The 17,161-nt window shown below is 45.2% G+C and overlaps 1 long non-coding RNA gene across 1 annotated transcript; it reads right to left on the bottom strand.

The window, feature by feature from the left end:
- Positions 1 to 14,509: 14,509 nt before the first annotated feature.
- Positions 14,510 to 15,762, bottom strand: LOC143474434 (uncharacterized). Its single transcript, XR_013120771.1, has 3 exons — positions 15,678 to 15,762; positions 15,280 to 15,436; positions 14,510 to 14,667 (listed from the first exon to the last, which is right to left on the bottom strand). It is a non-coding gene; the product is annotated as an uncharacterized LOC143474434 (long non-coding RNA).
- Positions 15,763 to 17,161: the final 1,399 nt, after the last annotated feature.

A 17,161-nucleotide genomic window follows, 5' to 3' on the forward strand; every position in this document is an offset into this window, starting at 1 on the left:
ATAAGGCATAACCTTTAAAGCAAAGAAGTGTTATTGTCCATATAAATTCAGTCTGCACAATACTCCAGTGTCTGAGATGCAGTTTATGCATTGCACCCACCCTACAAGTGGGGTACGGTCTGCAGACAGCAGAGGGGAATATGGTGGGAGACAGCACTGCTAAAAAAGGGTCCTTCATATCCAATAGTTCCTATAAGTTTACAAATGGCTGTTTGGTTGAATCTAACATTCTCTTGAGAACATCTAACTCTTGATGTGCCATAGGGATTTGGTATCAACTGACCAAGAACACATACAATATGTAGAATGAGTGCAGAACTCCTGGAAGGTTTAAGGAGAATAAAACTCATCTGGACCATTTTCAAAATGTTGATAAAATTTACTCCAGAATATCAAGGATTTACAATGGAGAATCCATGTGAAGGTAAAATTTAGACCAGACATGTGAAAACTAGGTTTTAGGAAATTATAACATAATCTGAAGAATTTATAACACAATCTGAAGAAATTATAACATAATCTGAAGAAATTATTTCAGAAAAATAATGGTCAACTGCGTGCCTTTTATGACCCTCCCAGAAGCACCACTGCGGGCAGTGTTCCCAGCACTATGGGCAGGCACACGACTCACTCTTTGTTCTGTCTAAAAGGTGCTCAAAGCAAAGAGTTTAGCTTTTCATAGGAAAGCACACGTGTGCCCCGCCAGAACAGATTGTAAAACAGCCGCGGTTGTTTTCCGAATCATAAAACAAATAGTGCTTGTGCAAGCGTGGCGGATCTGGTGGAGCTGGCTGGCACACGCTGGAGCCCTCGAGCCAGGCGCTGTGAGCGAGGTAAAGTAATGTTGCTCCAATTTGACATGTGAGCTGGAAACACTGGAGTGATATGATAAACATAACCCTGAGTGGCACTGCCAGGCTTTGTTTGGGTTTGAATGAGTCGGCCTCAAAACACAGCGCCGGGGAGAGTGGATGAATAACTGTGTGAAAAGACAGAGTGATAGGACGGATGGAAGATGGGTGAAGAAGAGACAGGATTGCCAGGGGCGAGACAGATTTGGTGCTTGTGAATGTTTGTGTTGTCCTGACACACCATAAATCTAGAATGCTTGAGCAGGCGTGTGCGTCGCTGCACGGGGGCCTCTTACGGCTGGGGTGCTCTGTCCCGGGCAGGTGTAAATGTGCAGCGGTAGAGGGGGGGACAGTGTGAACAACCGAAGATGGTCACCTGACACCTGTGAGACTAATCTCCAGACCCAAGGTTAACTGTATAAGCATCTTTTTCCCACCGAGATGTTAATACCATGCTGAGACGTGGGGAATCGTTTATGGACTCCGAAGAGCTGGACACTCAACGCTGACCACTCCAGAAAGAACATCTGTCGAAGAGACAGAACAACTCAGAACAGTTACTGCCTCCTAAAGGTAGAGAGGTGGGGGTGGGGGTGGGCAGAGAGAGAGACAGAGAGAGACAGACAGAGGGAGAGAGAGACAGACAGAGGGAGAGAGAGAGAGAGACAGACAGAGGGAGGGAGAGAGAGAGAGACAGACAGAGGGAGAGAGAGAGAGAGACAGACAGAGGGAGAGAGAGAGAGACAGACAGACAGAGAGGGAGAGGCTGAAAAGGCAGTGATCTGCTGACAGATGTGGCGTTCAGCTTTCATGGTCCTGCCCTTCTTTCGGGTTTGAGTTCAGCCTCGGGTCTGGCGTTCTTCCCCTGCTGGCTCCAACCCGATGGAGGAATCAGGCCCTGGCCCTGGTGCACGTTCCTGCATTCCACCATGGAGGATCATGGGAATATTTTTGCCTGTGTCGATGATCCAATGCTAGAGCAGCCAAACGGCATGTAAACCTCTCTCATAAAAATCCTAATCCTGCGAATATTTTGATTCAAGTGTCTATTCTGAAGGACTGATGAGCACTAGATAATCACCACATATGATTCATTACAGGGATTATGAAGGAAAGAGCTTGGAATGACCTACACTTTTAAACAACCACCCCGGCCAGTTAAAAGTGATATGTATGCATGTACTGGTCTGGGCCATTACCACTATGTTTCATGAAGAAGCATACATCATTATTATAAAGACACACATGAACCCACAAGAATACTAGAAGGAATACTGGAAGTAAGAAGATTTTTTACACACACACACACACAAACACACATGTGCACACACACACGCATATGCGCACACACACGCACAAACACACACGCACGCACACACACACACACACACGTGCGCGCACACACACACACACACACACACACACACACACACACACACACACACACACACACACACACACACACACAGCTATGGGAATAAGGAATGCCTTTTGCAACTATACTGGCAAGAGCTGGATGAAGTGTTTCAGTTTGTATAATGGAGAGGAGTAATATCCTATCTAAAAATTGTGAATGAAATGACGCACATGAGTTTTTTGAAACATGAATCCACAATAGCCTTTCTCAAACGTGAGATGCCTTCTTTGCCATAGCACGGTGTTCTCTGCTATATCAGAGATGCTAATACTGCATTCTGGAGGTTGTGAGTCACCACAGGGCACTGTGTGAAGCACAGATTGATTGGTTAATAGGATTTTTCTAATAGGTGCAGGGGGGTGGGAGGGAGTGAATGGGACCTGATCGTTAGCATGTTGATGAGCACAATTCATTCCATTATTCATCAGCTGCGAGTATTTTTTTCTTCTCTTTGAATGGAGCTTGGATGCTCCGTAGGCCAAATTGGACGCGTCTCAAGCAGCTGTGAATTGGAACTGGAGCCCAGGCTGACGTCAAATGGTACAAATGAGGCTTGTTTCTCTTCAACACCTTGTGGAATGGCAGCTGGGACACCTGTCACCATTAACGTCAACATGGACTATTTTAATGGAAATTCTTTAATGGAATTCCACTTTCCTGACCTGAGCAGGATTAGGCATGACATTTAGTGCCCACTATAGCATAATTTTCCCTGGAGTTATTATATGCCACCCACTCTATTGTGTAGCTTTCACTAATTACGATTAAAATGTCAAATGAAAATGAGTGAAATCAAATGAGGTCCACACAGTGTTTCCAACTACCTTATGGGAACACTGTTGGTGACCGTAGGTGAAACAGAATGCACTGCATGCAATTAGTTCTGAACAATGGAAAATCAATTTTGGGAATGAGTTTCCCGCCTGATTTACCACACTTGTACATACGTAAACTTCACCATTATTCTCCATTGGAGATTGATTATCTTTTGCAGAACGTTCGGCACACAGATGCCATATATTGTGACTTACAGCAAGGTAAAGGACACGTAAAGCTTACAAATGCTCCTCAGGGAACACTTGATGCTGAAATTTCCTCCTGCCTCATAAAGGCGACTTCCTCTCTTCCACATATCTACAGGATTGCTTTGGTTCCTGTGAGTCTTCCAGCTTGGAAACATCTCACAAAAAAATGGCTGCTTGGCCCGTCACTTGAAAGCGAAAGCAACAGTCTTCATTTGAATATGAGTGGCAGAAGAGCGATGAGAGGGTGGAGTCCCAACCAGAGCACCGGTCCTTCCCAGCATCCCCTGCAGCCATATGGCAAAGTGCTAGGATTCAGGACAGGCCATAAATTCCCTTTGAATTACAGAAGGATTGTGGACACGGCTAAATATCTGAGCAAAACCTTGACAATCAAAGCACCCTGGAGTCATATATTACCTGCCAGACCAAATTCAACCCCCTGGCTAGATTCCCAGCAGATGGTTTATTTTTTTATTTTCATGTGTTTCTTTTTTCTCTGCCAAATGCCCACCTAGAGTATAAATCAACAGTTAGTTTAGCTTCGAGAGGAGGGGCAATAAGGTGAAGAAATCTGATGTCTTTTGCCAGCCATTATCCTTTGACATGAATTAATGCTGACAAATACACTGACATAAAACAATATATATATATATATATATATATATATATATTTTTATTGCGTAGGCTTTCATTTACGTTGAAGCTTGCTACCTCCCCAAATCACCCAGAATTGATTACTAATCACCCAGAAATTATTGAGAAATATTAAAAGATCACACAGTCCATCCTGCTTAAATGGAGACTTCTATGTAAAGGAGAAGTGAAAGAACCAGTGCTGTTTTTGCAGGAGTCCAATACAACTTGTCTTTAGACCAGTGTTTTTCTCAATTTTGCTCCTGGGGACTTCCATTGCATCCCTTGTCTAACACACTGTATCAGATCACCAGCTTGCTAAACTGGTGAGACCTGACATGACGCTTGCTATGGGTGGCCAGGCAGGGGCAGCTTGTGTTTTAGAATACTTTAAGGCATTTGTCATCACCAAAGACTCACGTGGTAGAGTCGGTGTACGGTTTGCTCGTCGTCAGCGGTATTAATCGCTTCTCTTGCGAAGGCCTGACTCAGTGCAAACTTTCCATGTTGTAATTAAACGTCTGGTCCAGGAGGGGCCACAGAAGTGTGGCGGAGATCCTGCTGAAAGCTGCAGGTGGGTGGTGAAGTGAGCTCACGACCAACACCCATCTCTCAAACAAAGGCCGACAGTCTACACTAAGCCCAGAAGAAGGATTTATTGGTTGTGTGTGTATGTTGGTGTTTTTGAGAAGTCAGGAAGATCTCTTGGTGGTTCAAAGACAGGAAGAGCTTCAATCTGGGCACTAATAATGGAAGCGTTCTTCCCCAACAGGAGGATGAGTGGTCAAACTACCACTTTCTCCATCACATTTCAATCACATTTTATTTGAGGATGAACAGTAGAAAAAAAGGGGTGGGACATCTATGAACGTAATAATGTAATAATGTTGGAAAGTTGGAGACACACCTGTGCCGAAAAGTAACCAGAAGGGTGGCAACTCAATGTTTAATGTTTTTTGATGATTCTGGGAATGCCATCAGAAGGCCGGTGGGAGAGGAGTGCTTGCTTGGCAGCATGTCTCTGTAATGAGACCTGACCGGCTTCCTCTTAAATCGACACGTTCTGGCGTGACCTCGTGGGCTCCACACATTCAGCTCTGAAGCCAGGCCGTCTTCAGAGTGCTCTCCAACTCTCTCTCTCTCAGATAACAACTTTTTCTTTGTTTATTGAGCACACATTACACTGAGGCAAGACAACAAAAACAGAAACACAGAACGTATGCAATAAAATATTCTCTAATTCAGTCAATTTAGGCCATGATGTAACGGTATGTTCTGGAGTGCCTTGAAGCATGTTCATTCTGAAGGCGGGGGTAGGGGGGACACGACTTCTTTAGAAGAGGGTGGATACTTCACATGAACTGCTTCCACCCATAAAATCTGTTCAAGACGTTCAAGAAGTGAAGGACTGCAGAGCTCTCCTCCGGTGTCTCATTTTTTTTGCGTAGCCTTGTTTAGGTTTCTCAAATAATTCTAGAATTATTCATGGGGTAGAGAAGAGGATGTCTTTATCATGTAAATATGTCTTTGTTTGGAAGAACGCTGACAGAATGAAGGACTTTTGGTTTTGGTAATTAATCGTAACAAATGCTTCAGAAATGTCTTCCTTATTTTTCTCCCACTGGGCTGGAATTTTACTCTCTGATCTATTTGAGAAGCAAAACAGTGTATTTCTGAAAGCCATTACAAGATGGAGATGATGAATCAGCATCGCTGTGGCAATACCGAGGCTTGGATTTAACTAAAAATAGAGGGAGCGAGTGATGGAAATGGAAAAGAGTGAGAGAGAATGTGAAGGGCAAAAGTAATGGGAGCAAATGAGAAAGAAATGAGAAACAGCAAACGCCTGAAAGCTCAGCATAGAAAGACACACGGTGAGCTGGAAAATTAGAGAAAGTGAGACAGCATGAAAAAACTGGAAGGTCAGAGAGGCATGGATATAGATAGGAGAGAGAGATAGAGCGGGAGAGAAAGAGAGAGAGACATCTCCAGCATTAAACACGCACTCTTAAACTAAGCAATTTACATATTTAGCAGTGTGAGAGGGTGTGTGTGCTCTGTGGGAGTTGGCCTTGTCCTTGGTGTTGCTAGCACCTCGCTCCACCTGCTATACCAGGTGAGCCACAGAATGCCATTACAGTGATGTACCTGCACCTCAGAGAGTGGTAATGTGGAAATGTGTCTTCTGATTGGTGCTGGGGTGCTCCTCCTCCACCTTGTCCTCCCCTCCGCACCCCTCAGACTGACCCTCCAGCATCCATGGGCCTCTATCACAGCGAGGTGCCGGTCAGGACTGCAGCCTGTGTGGGAGCAGTGGAGCCTGTGAAAGGATTCAGACAGCCCAGAAGAAAGGGGTGGAGAGGGGTGGAGAGGTTTAGGAGCTGCTGCTGTATCATGTTCTGGGCAGCTGTGGATCAGAGAGGATGAAGGAGGCAGGGAAGGGCTCACACACTGTGAAATCGCTGTTTAATGACACCCATTTGAGGTCTGCGACTTCAGGTCTTTGCATAAAAGACTGTCAAAGCAGTGGGTCATCTGAAACCTGATTTCAGCCATTTTTCCCCCAAAAGTATTTCTGGACTCGCAGAGACTATATTCAGTAAAGTAACATCAGTAAACTCTATGGACGACAATGACTGAAAGAAAGCAACAAAGAAAAAAATTCCAGGCAAAATAAACCAGTAAGAAAATATTTCATACCTTAATGTGTAGTTGTATGTCAATAATGTCCATGAATGTGTATGACCGGTAGCCAGGGAAATGACAGCAGCAGACCTCACGCTTGCGTAACCTCTGGCAGCCTTCACTACCAACGGATGGTGGCTTTGCAGAATCCAATATCCCGCACATCCTGAATCGAGAGTCCAGGAGCACGGCCAGGACAAACCTGCGGAAAAGGAAATGATGGCACTCTAATCTTTGAAAAAAAATGCTATTCCATGCGGAGCCCCACCCAATATCACAGCTGTAAACAGAGAGCTTTCACAGAATCATTCACAGAATCCTTCACAGAATCATTCACAGAATCGCTGAGCCTTCCAAAAGACACTCGCTAATTTACTCGACAGCGGGGCATTCCAGGGTTGTCCTGGCAGCAGTCTAGTGAAGGTAATGTTTTAGCACGACAGAAGAAAAACAGGGCGTTACACAATCCCATCAATCTTGCGACATCATAAGAGCTATTCCTCCGCCAACGAGGTTATCTGAAATCCAACAGAAATTATTTTAACAGCACCGTTAAGGTGGTATGGCTAAACTTCATCACTATAGTAATATTTACCTGTTGTCCCAGCAACATAGAACATGCCTTCCCAAAATGTAATCAAAGAAAACTGCAGAAAAAATTATTGGGCTTGAATAAATTGAATTGCGATGTTACGGCCTGCGTGTGGGATTTGAGTGCACTTATCATCCTGTGAGATACAAAAATGATGTATGCATTAGGAAGGACAGATTAATTTATGTTTAAAAGAAGCAGGGGAAACACTTGGGTTCTTCTTGTGTTGACCACAAAGGAATTTCTAAACCATCCATCTCTGACAAATGTCTTTCTTGACGGAGCATTATTTCCTCGAGACAGCTCTCACAGCAGCTCTCTGTTGCTCAGAGCAGGCGAATGAATGGTGGAAGGTGTCAAGCTAGAAAAGGAAAGGACAACCCATTACTGTGTTATATGAGAACACAGCGAGTGGGTAAAATATATATTCACCATGTATTTCCTGCCCTGACAGACAAGTACCCCGATAACCTCGAAATTTGCATAATCTCCCAGCACCTCATGATTCTGCACAACCTGAAAACCAAATGTGATGTGAAATAACTACCTCTAAGAATAGAAGCCGAAACAGTGACATTACAGACGTGTCACATCCGTGCATAGAACTATCCTAAAGATCCTCCGCATGGCAGAGGATGACAGCTACTGGGTTGCTCTCATCTCCAACATTGTACAACCCATATTCCATCAGCAGAGATCAACCATCTCTACTGGCAAGATGTTTAGCTCAACGAGTGGGTTGATACCTGCACCTAATTAAACTTACAATAGCCCCGTTGAAAGGATTCTGCAGACCAGATGTGGTTGGCAAAGGGCTTTGGATGCAAGCATGCTTTCTCGTGAGCCATTTACATCAGAAGCGGTCAGGTCTGCAACGGAATGACGTAGACAGCCTGTTGTGCCTGACTTAACGGTAAGCAAGCGAAGTATGAGTGATTTCTTTTACTCTGAATGAGATCACTGCACACTGCAGATTCATTTCCGACAGCCCTTCTAACTACAGAACCTACAGGACTGATCAGAAGGCTCCAAAGGTAATGGAGAAAAGGTGTTTGGCTTGCAGACAGGAAGAGTTAAAAACAATGAAAGGCAAACACACAGAATATTTTTATTCTATCTCCATCTCTCCTTTTTTCCTTTCGACGTCTCTTTCCCTCTCGCTGTCTCTCTGATGCACACAAACAGATCACACACAGTGTACAGGTACATAGATAATGGGCTTTGGGCAACTATGTAGAAATTGTCCCTCACAAGCTGGAACATGCAGGCGTGTAAGGATAAGTGGACAAATCTCTGAAATGTTAAAAATGTCTCAGGCAATGACAAGTGTATCCACTTCCCAATGCCACAGGGTGGAAAAGAACCACACACACAGTCTGTGTAATACTATCTTAAACTGTGTATTACTGTGACTAAATACTGGCATGCTTACACCTAATCTCTAACTGCTAAGGCAGTAACCAAACAATGAAATAAAATGAAATAAAACGAAATAAAAAAGGTAGCGGGGACGGAGTGCAGGCCGGTCGCTTCACCGGCCCCTCTGGCTGAGCCGCACATGCCCGTCAGGACGATCAGGGCTGTGTTTGTCATGGCAGATGGGTGTGTGTTAGCGAGAGGTGTGTGTAAGAGGATGGGTGTGTGTTAGCGAGAGGTGTGTGTAAGAGGTTGTGTGGGTGGAGACCCGGAGCAGACGAGGGAAGTCATCGGGATGAGTGCACAACGCTTCAACGCATCACGTGTGTTTGTGAGCGTGTGACTCACATGGCCACGGGATATGAGTTTTTACCCCATCCTGTTAACTGTCTGGGAAAGTTAAAAATACACATTTCCAAAAAAGGTGAAATGAGTATCTCCTGCACTAACCTGTGCAATGGTTGTTATTCAGCACTCTTATATTGACTTTATCAGTTCTAAAAATTGCGGAAGACAGGGGTGTTGAATGGACATGTTCCTTAAAGTGGAACTAACAGGCAGAAGAGATGGTATTTGACTGATGGTATTTGACTGATGGCATTCGTTACGGCTGATATCTTCTAGTGATGAAATAAATAGACTTTGCAAATATAAACAAACTTAAGACTGAATCCACACTGAATGTCTGCCGTATACATGCACTCTGTTGGTAGAAAACATCAGTATGACACTTTCCACTTATGAGTGGCACATTATTAGTTAAAACTAAGAAAACAAAAAGGAAAAGAAATATTATTATTTGGACAAGTAGACTTTGGTGGAGTTATTAATCTTTAACCACCTCCACCAAATAACAATATAGATAAAATACTGATATACTGTTTGCCAAATAGTAGGATTCATACACAGCTGGAAAAGTATAAACACTGGATTTAACCAGCTCAAACACACACACACACACACACACACACACACACACACACACACACACACACACACACACACACACACACACACAGAAACATACTACTGCCTCTTACAGATCAAGTTAAAGACTCTAAGAGAGCGCCACCTTGTGTCTGAACGAGAGTCCTATTTCTCGCTGGACTGAACCACCCATCCTTTCTGTTTAGTCAGTTCCCATGACACACACTATTAATTATGATGAGGACATCAAGACTTTTAAAGGGAGACATAACATGGTAACATGTCTGCAGGAGATTAGTCCCATGTGATTCATTCCCAAGGGAATCTCCATAGCAGATCATGCTAGAATGACGGCATTTGTCCACTTTACTCGTGTTGTCATGGTGGAATTTCCCAAACAAATACGGAAGAGTCCGGAATGCAGGCCCACTCCCCCACTTGCATGCCTGTGCCTGTTCCCTTCAGACGGGCTCAAGCGAGACACCTGCCAAGGTGTGCAGAGATGACATCATCTGGATGATCTCACACACCGCCTGCAGGCACTGCAGGTACTGAGGTGACCTTAGAAATCTGCTTTCCTCATGACCACATAGATGCAAATCACAAACACAACGTCACGTCTGATGACAGCACGGTGGTCGTGGGCCGGAGATGACAAAGCACCCGGGAGACGAGGCACGGATAACGCGCTTCAGCATTACCCAAGACCAAGGAGACGACGACTTGGCGATTATTGATAAGGGACAGACTCTTCTTATCAATGGGGCCGCATGTGGAAGCAGAAACCATGAATGACTTCAAATTCTGTACAATGTGTATCACCTAGCACGTCCTCTGGAGCTGGATCACCACAAGCCACCTCATTAAAACAGCACGTGGCCTGCACTGCCTTAGAGGGCTGGGTCATGTCTGCCTGTCCACTAGGACATTCAATAGCTTCTGCAGATGATCAGCAGAGAGCAAACTGACAGTACTGAAGAGAGCAAGGGGAGTGGTCACCACGGCACGACACACGTGAGAAAAAACATGTGGGATACGGCATGTGTCAGGAAAGGTCATTGGAAATCGCCCATAGAGGACTGCTATTATTATGTGTTATGTGGCACAAAATTTGATTTGTAAGGCAAATTTTTTATTCATGTTGATTCTTTACTATCCATATGAACATATGCATTCAACAAATTTTATAATTCATAAAAGAACTGCGTGCACTGTATTGAAAAGCTCTGCATGTTCGTTATGTTCGTCTATTCTATTCTATTCTATTCTATTCTATTCTATTCTATTCTATGATGTTAACTATGGTCGTTCAACCTTGATCATAAAACAACAGGGAAATTAACTCAAAGCCATTGGCTATTGCTATTGATGTCACGCTCACCTGTTTTTGCAGGTAGAGTATGGAACTAACACCACGGCCGTAGGATCATTTTTCAGGAAGGACACAGATGGTTATGCAGATAAATATATATGTTGCTCTGAAGTGCTGTATGAATTGATGCTACGACCTGAATGACAGCCTTATTCTGCAGTATATTCTACGACCTGAATGACAGCCTTATTCTGCAGTATATTCTGGTCAGTCCATGTGACCAGGCTACTGTGGTACCAGGGTCCACGTGACCAGGCTCCTGTGGTACCAGGGTCCACGTGACCAGGCTACTGTGGTACCAGGGTCCACGTGACCAGGGTCCTGCGGTACCAGGGTCCACGTGACCAGGCTCCTGCGGTACCAGGGTCCACGTGACCAGGCTCCTGCGGTACCAGGGTCCATGTGACCAGGCTCCTGTGGTACCAGGGTCCATGTGACCAGGCTCCTGTGGTACCAGGGTCCAAGTGACCAGGCTACTGCGGTACCAGGGTCCACGTGACCAGGCTCCTGCGGTACCAGGGTCCACGTGACCAGGCTCCTGTGGTACCAGGGTCCACGTGACCAGGCTCCTGTGGTACCAGGGTCCATGAGACCATGCTCCTGTGGTACCAGGGTCCATGTGACCAGGCTCCTGTGGTCACACCTGAACCTGCCAAGCTGCTGATCCCGTCTGCACTCAATCAGTGGACTGTGAACCTCATCCCAGTACCACCAGAGCCTGTTTGTAAATGTTGTCATCCAATCACTCTCCTGACTTTGCCATCCTGCAGGACTGTATATATATTATCTTTATTTATTGTAATGTACATTTACCATTTACATTATTTATTGTAATGTAAACTGTAATTGTAATGTTTTCCTGTGTCATTTAATTTCTGCACATGTTTAGTGGTTATTATACACCTTCAGACCAATAGGCATAACTTCCCTATGACTATATAAGTAAATATTTTAGATTTAACTGAACAAGATAATCAAGTAATAATAATGTGACCAAGACATTAATACACTTAGATATTAAACAGACAGCATTCTAACCTTAAAGCATGCATTCTAGCTCTCTTTCTCTGTCGCTTTTCCCTTTCTCTCTCTCTCTCTGTATGTTTGGTGTCAGAACTAGGCATGGAACCTCCTCTGACTCTAGGGTTAGACCCTAGTCATTGGATTAAAACAACTTCAGGCGACTGGTTCCAGCTTGGAGACGGGTAGCTCTGGGAGTTCACTGTTTACACTATTACACCACTCTTAGACAGAACAATACATCTGTTGTTTACAGAGATCCCTTTAATAAGGGCCACATTGAGACAGGAACGTCTAGCCAAAAACAAACGCCCAGAACCTCCAATACATCCACTACCTCTGTGTGCAGACCTTGCTGTGTAGTCATGGGTGCTCAGAGGGCGGAAGCTCAGTCTGCTCAGACTGACGGCTCGGTTGGCTGGCCCGTCAGCACAGACCCGTCAGCACAGACCTGTCAGCACAGACCCGTCAGCACTGACTGGCCCATGAGAGCTGACTCATCAGGACTGCCAAAGGACATTTTTATGTTTAATTTATATTTGACAATGATGCCAAGGTCGGGGTCGGGGTCAGGGTACGGGTCAGGGTACGGCTCAGGGTTAGGATTCCTTCTTATCAAAATAGCTGAAATGCTCAAAACAAACGAGCTTATAGTGACTGGCTAGACATCCAGACAGACGTTAGGAAGAGGAGACGTGGGCAGGGGTCGGGGGTCGGGGGCTTGGAGGACTGTGTCCTTCTCTTCACCTCTGGCTCTCCTGCAGAGGGACATGTGAATCGCATGACAGGCTGAGGTTTCCTGCTGCTTGTGGCCACCTTCACATACATAATCCCCCATCTTTAAGATGTCTAGACTTCATGAAGAGGGATCTGAGTTTGGCCCACTTACAACCGGAGCTTCTGTGATCAGGGCTACTTCACACAGATGCAGCAAACTGGAGCCCTCAGGTCCCGTTAGAGCTAAATGACTTCCTGAAATGCTGCGTTCTCAAACCAACAGACAAACATCAACAATTTTTAGGAGGAAAAAAAGATCTTGTGGTGTCACATGTGGAGCAGATTGAGAGAAAGAAAACTGCATGAAATCCAGTCTGGTCTAAAGTGTATAGTGTGAATGCAAAGTAACTGTTCTCTATGAAGTGGTAATATGCAAAGGTCATACAATATTCCGATTCATTTAAAGCAGAGCGGGAAAATTCAATACAGCAGTGTGAACTTATTCTGGAATTGCATTCAAGTCACTTGTGTTGGCATCAAAATCGCAAAACCATAAGCAAGAAAAGATTTGAATAGACCTCCATTCATTTATTTTGTTTTACACTACAGTCACCGACTTTAAACACCTTGAGTAATGATTCTATTTTGAGATCATCAACTCCGAAACATTCAAACATTCTCCTTCCACTTTGACCTCACTTTCCACGGCTCTGTGCTCAATCACTTCAGATATGAACCTAATACTAACACATAAAAGCACTTAGACGCACGCTCACATTTGGCTCGCTTACATGACCAAACTCCGCAGGCCATCGTGCAGTGCCAGCTCACGCTGGCTGAAGGGGATGTTTTCTGGGAAACCTGCTTGGGCTCCATGAGAGGGGAAAAAAGAAGGTAACGATGACTTTAACGCTGCATTAAATAACAGGCGAAACGGGTTCACCTGAGGGACGAAGGCTCTCTCCAGTATACAAACTGCTGGGTCCATAAATGTAGGAGAATACGGCTTCTGCCAACTGAGCCTTCACACCTCGGCATTGTGGGAGTGTGGGCCGCCAACATGTCAGACTGTACGCTGCTTTGTAACTGCTCAAGGGTTTGGGTAAGTGGGGACCCCACAGGAGAATCACTCTTCTGAATGGAGCTGCCGGTGGACAAACAGAGTGTTTACTGGACTCATTAGTAATTACCAGATGAATGTTGTGTGTGTGTGTGTTTTGGTAGGGCCACTGTCAAACAACACTGACTGTTGCGTTTGCTGATTGATGAGGTGTTGGCTCACCACACCACTCACAAGACAGAGGACGGTTCCAAGTGCACTGAACTGTGATCATAACATATTCTGTTTTATTGATTCCCAGCACCGTTCATGTCTAAATACTTGGAATGTCACAATGTTGTTTTTTTTTTTTCACAGAAAATCATGCTTCAGTATTGTAAGCATTACAACCGAGCCCAGTTTGAGTCTTAGGGGAGGATGACTCTGAGGAGTTCCCCTCCCCTGTGCAGAGGCATGCAGAGAGAAACGCCAGCCCCACATACAGCCCTGCCCTGCAGGAGAGGGGAGCTCGTGTAGATGCCCTGCAGAAGAGGGGAGCTCGTGCAGATGCCCTGCAGGAGAGGGGAGCTCGTGTAGATGCCCTGCAGAAGAGGAGAGCTCGTGTAGATGCCCTGCAGGAGAGGGGAGCTCGTGTAGATGCCCTGCAGAAGAGGGGAGCTCGTGCAGATGCCCTGCAGAAGAGGGGAGCTCGTGCAGATGCCCTGCAGGAGAGGAGAGCTCGTGTAGATGCCCTGCAGAAGAGGGGAGCTCGTGCAGATGCCCTGCAGAAGAGGGGAGCTCGTGCAGATGCCCTGCAGGAGAGGGGAGCTCGTGCAGATGCCCTGCAGGAGAGGGGAGCTCGTGCAGATGCCCTGCAGAAGAGGAGAGCTCGTGTAGATGCCCTGCAGAAGAGGAGAGCTCGTGTAGATGCCCTGCAGAAGAGGAGAGCTCGTGTAGATGCCTTGCACAGGAGCTGAGAGACATGGGGGCACAGCAAAAGCTGTTATTAGAATGGTGTTCACCCACAAATATAAGTTGCCTAGATTTATCACACTCTGTCTGTAGGATTTACAAGCTTTCTCTCAGGCACCCTCTCTTTTCCTCTCTATTTCTGCCATTTCTCTCTCTCCCCCTCTTTGTCTGTCGGTAGAACTTGAGGAATGACAGACCTCTCGACCCGAGTCTCTGTCCCCCCCCCCCAAATCTATTTTCTTAAAACATTCAAACACACACCCACACCCACAAACAGGTAATATAAGAAAAGGACGCAGATCTGTGGGTGTACATTTTAGGTCTGCTCTCAACAGTAGGTCATGCCTAAACCAAGACAAAACATGAACTTGTCAGCTGTCAGCTGTATCAGAGGTGAATTCTCCCGCTCTCTCTCTCTCTCACGCACACACACAGGGGAAGAGAGAAAGAAAGCGAACCAATATATTCCTGGAGGAAACCAACTTCTGTATCCTGCCAAAGATGTGTATCCAGGAAAGCCTGAAAGCCCATTGGCTGTGATACACAGGAGCACAACACCTGCAATGGGAATTGTGAGGAAGTGGACAATAAAATCAAGTTGTAACTCACTTACGGTTATGCCCTTGTCTGCTCATTCTGGGGGGATGACAGGTCACGTGTGGCCAGACACAGAACAGTCATGCAGTTCCCCCATGACCCGCACAGGCAGAGGGACCTCCACAGTCCTTTTCTATTTCTGCTTTTTGCCACTTGACCCTTCACCTTTTCAGCTTAAAGGAATGACAGAAAATTGCATGCATATTTCGAACATAATTGTTTTAATATAAAAAGCCTTTCCCACATAAAGCCTACACAAAGCTTTCATAAGGTGCTCTTTCATGCCCTGGTTCTTGCCTGGGATGACTCATTTTCTCCACCTGCCCATATGTTTGAGGGTGGGGGTGGTGGGTGGGTGTGGGGTGGAGGAGTGTGTTGCATAGCATATACAGCAAAAAAAAAATTGTTTCTGACCCTCCGAGCTCAATGTGACCTTTCCAGCGCAGAGAAGATGACCTGATTTCAGTGTGCAAAGGAACTGGATTGCCGTGAGGTTAACCTGTTCACTTCACTGGGCTTACTAAGGGAAAAAAGTTAGAAACACAATAATGCTTTTATTTAATGTTGGACTTGCTGTTTTGCCAGTGTGGTTTGGGTGGAGATGAATGCCAACTGGAATACCAGACTCATAAAAAACATGTGATGTTGCAATGCAACTAATGGTTGAAGAATCCTTTCCTTTTACCAAAATCTGTACTTTATCACTTGACGGTAGCATTGACAAAGCAGTGGAAGAACCTCTTCTCATGGCCCGGGATCGCGAGTGTGACCCAGCTTCCGGAGGTCCAGGTGGCTAATGAGAACCGGGCACGCTTTGGACTGACCTCAGCGTCCACGTCTCCTGGGGCTCACATAAGGAAACGGAGACGCTGAGGTCCCGGAAACTGCGCATGATGGTGTTTAGCACGGCGTCCATAAAGCACGGGCTGCAAGTGCTGAGTGGGATGGAAGGAGGTCTTGGGAGGCCCGTCTGGGGAGCCCAGCTGTGTGTGAGGGTCCGTGTGTGTTTGCACTGTTCACGCAGGTGGCAATGCGTGATAGAGGAATAACATAGATCAGTACCTGACACCTTGACTTCCGCACACACACCTGGTTAGCAGAAAACCGTCCTGCGTACCCGAGTGCAGTGCTGTGAGCCGTTATCCTATATGTGAGCTGTAGTGTGATGTGTAAATTGTAGCGCTATTTGTGAACTGTAGTGTTATATATACACTGTAGTGTTGTGTAACTTTTAGTGATATCTATGAGCTGTAGTGTTATAAATAAACTCTAGTGTTATGTGTAAACTATAGTGCTCTCTGTGAACTCAAGTGTCATGTGTAATCTATAGTGCGATCTATGAACTACAGTGCTGTGAACTAGTGTTTATATATATATATATATATATATATATATATATATATATATATATATATATATATATATATATATATATATATATATTGTTCACATTTGGATTTACCAAAATGCAAATGAATCTCTGATTGAATCCTTGCTTTCTTGTAGCCATGATTCACTAGAGAAAATGTGAGAAAAGAGAGAAAGAGGCTTAATTCCACATCAGTCGCTCTGTTTAACCAGGTGACACACATGGCACTTCTGAACCAGAGAAAGGGAGTTTCAGCAGGGCAAAACATCGCTTTAGAGAAGACATGACATGGGACAGCAAGCCCCTCCATGACTGCATAATTCATGTCTCAGGTATGGAGAGGGAGGGAGAGGGAGGGAGGGAGAGAGAGAGAGAGAGAGAGAGAGAGAGAGGGAGAGGGAGAGGGAGAGAGAGGGGGGGAAGAGAATGTATGGCGTACTGTTTAAAACACCTGTGCAACTGTACAATGACAGAGGTCTTATAAACAACACAGGATGTATGTACTCAGTTGTTTTGGTTCTGTACTCCT

The sequence above is a fragment of the Brachyhypopomus gauderio genome, chromosome 13 (genome assembly GCF_052324685.1).
Source record: "Brachyhypopomus gauderio isolate BG-103 chromosome 13, BGAUD_0.2, whole genome shotgun sequence".
Classification (NCBI taxonomy): Eukaryota; Metazoa; Chordata; class Actinopteri; order Gymnotiformes; family Hypopomidae; genus Brachyhypopomus; species Brachyhypopomus gauderio.